The 2513-nt window shown below is 34.9% G+C and overlaps 1 protein-coding gene across 1 annotated transcript in view; it reads right to left on the reverse strand.

Moving 5' to 3' along the window:
- Window positions 1-2513, reverse strand: part of LOC106875570 (cystine/glutamate transporter) — a 24898-nt gene that overhangs the window by 530 nt on the left and 21855 nt on the right. The window lies entirely within an intron of this gene.

Raw genomic sequence — 2513 nt, forward strand, 5'->3', positions numbered from 1 at the left:
TAGTAAATCCAAAAAAATGAAGAACAAGCACAAAAAAGGAAAAAAAACAACACGAGGACGTGGTACATATAAATTATTAGCAGACGCTTAGGGAAGGAAAGAAAGGTGGTTTTACATTTCGAGCAAAGCTCTTCTTCAGAAACAGGAGACAGAGTAAAGTCCAAGAGAAAAGAAAGACGGAGGAAAAAAAAAATCATTAACGATTCACATGTGGTTACATACATACTTACATACATACATACATACATACATACATATATATGTCTGTATATATATACATCATCAATAGTTAAGACAGTCTTTTGAGAATATAATTGACTGAATCTCATGTGTCCAGATAACATAATTTTAATTGTAACAAGATTTTTATAATTCTTAATTACAGTTATTCGTTTATTAGTTCCTATTTATAAGGATATTTTAGTATTGTCTATTAAATTACTGGTATAAGTTTAACCCCCTCTCCAAAATATTAAGAAGTTTTAAATCATCATCTAAAAGTGAAAATTATATGCGATTCCTTGCAAATATTGTATCACGTTTATGTTTTCATAATTGCTAACTACAGCATTAATAAGGGCTGAAACATGTAAATATTTCTTTCTCGATGGCTGTTTAACCAAACCCATCAAGGATTGAGTCATAAATATTTGTTGTAACACTTGCTCTCTTTTGATATATTTTAAAAACCTCCAAATGTTTGGGTGACAACAACCAGCGTTTGATAAAAAAATTCCTGTGCCACTCTTCCACAGCATTGTTTGTTCTTGGAAGTTCATCTGACATTCTGTTGTACATATTCCACAGATCCATTCCAAACACTGGTTCTTGTCGTCTTCCTTTTTGATATGGTCATCCGAAGTATGTATCCCCAAAATAATCTTGCAAGGGATTTGTTTCTGGTGGGAGTATTTCACTAAGGGTTTCAAAAGTTTTTTCAGCATCACAAATAGAAACAAAAGCTGAAGCAGCCATCATACTCATAGAGACTGAAAGCTCTTTATCCTCTTGGTATTACTGTTGGAGTCAGTGAAATTAAATGTTCCTAGAGATGCTTTGGCTAAAGTAAAAAGAGCAACCATTTATCTCGGCTTGTGGAAATGCCAAATGTAAACTATTAATCTCAGCCTTTTCAAAATCTACCATGATAGTTTTGGGGGCTAAACCTTGTTTCAATGATTTTAGCTGCTCCTGAAAAATTATCAGGTAACAGAGCGTAAATTAATGGCACTGGTAAAAAAAATAACAGCTTGTACACCTGAAAATATGGTATACATCAGGGGTTAACTGCTTAGGGGTAATTGTCCTTGGTAGGGTTATTACCCATGGGGGGGGGGTAAATGTCCTAGATTCAGTCATAACACCAACTTGAACTTCTAACATGTCTCTTGAGATCTTTTGGTGAGACTTGGAGTCAACTTGTACAAATACAAAGCAAAAGTCAAACATATAATAATAATAATGATAATAATAATAATACTATGTGTATATATACATGTGCTTATGCATATATATTATATATATATGTATACATACATATACACATATACACACATATATGTTTGTGTATGTGTGTACATATATATATATATATATATATATATATATATATATGTATGTATGTGTGTTTGTGTATGTATTTGTCTATGTGCATGTGTATGTGTGTGTGCGTAAGTATGTATGAGGGGTCTACTGTGAGGCAAGTGACGCACATCATACACAAACACACCAGTTCTAACATGAGAAACAAGCACCGCAATTAATACAGACCCCCACCCACCCCCGTCCTCCACACACACACACACACACAGAGGCCAGGCCTGCATAAACATCCATTTGTACACACCTACACACCAGGCATGAACGGACACCAATAAATACACACACACACACATACACATGTGAGCTAACATACATTGGTACGCATACATCATGACTACATATGTTCAAATTACTGTGTGAAGTCAATTAGAACGGATGCTATTGTTGCTCGTTAAACTACCTCTCTGATATTCACCATCAATGCATTCCATTGATGGATTTACCAGCTGCATGAGAAGAGTTTTATGGTTGAGCGATTTTGATTGTTAATTCGGATTTAAATAATCCTTTCTACTATAGGCACAAGGCCTGAAATTTGGTAGGGGGGGTGACAGCTGATTATATCAAACCCCAGTACCCAACTGGTACTTATTTCGTCTGCCGTTACATTCTGAGTTCAAATTCCGCCGAGGTCAACTTTGCCTTTCATCCTTTCGGGGTTGATAAAATAAGTACCAGTTATCCACTGAGGTCGATGTAATCGATTTAATCTCTTTGTCAGTCCTTCTTTGTCCCTTCTATGTTTAGCCCCCTGGGGGCAATAAAGAAATAAGAAACTGAAAGAAACCTGTTGTATATATATATATATGTATATATATATATATACCGGAGTAAGCACATGAAATGTGCAACAAGGTGGAAAAAAGAGTACTCAAATACCAGAGGTAGAGTAATATGCTTTATTTAAAAGC

The sequence above is a fragment of the Octopus bimaculoides genome, chromosome 20, assembly GCF_001194135.2.
Source record: "Octopus bimaculoides isolate UCB-OBI-ISO-001 chromosome 20, ASM119413v2, whole genome shotgun sequence".
NCBI lineage: Eukaryota > Metazoa > Mollusca > Cephalopoda > Octopoda > Octopodidae > Octopus > Octopus bimaculoides.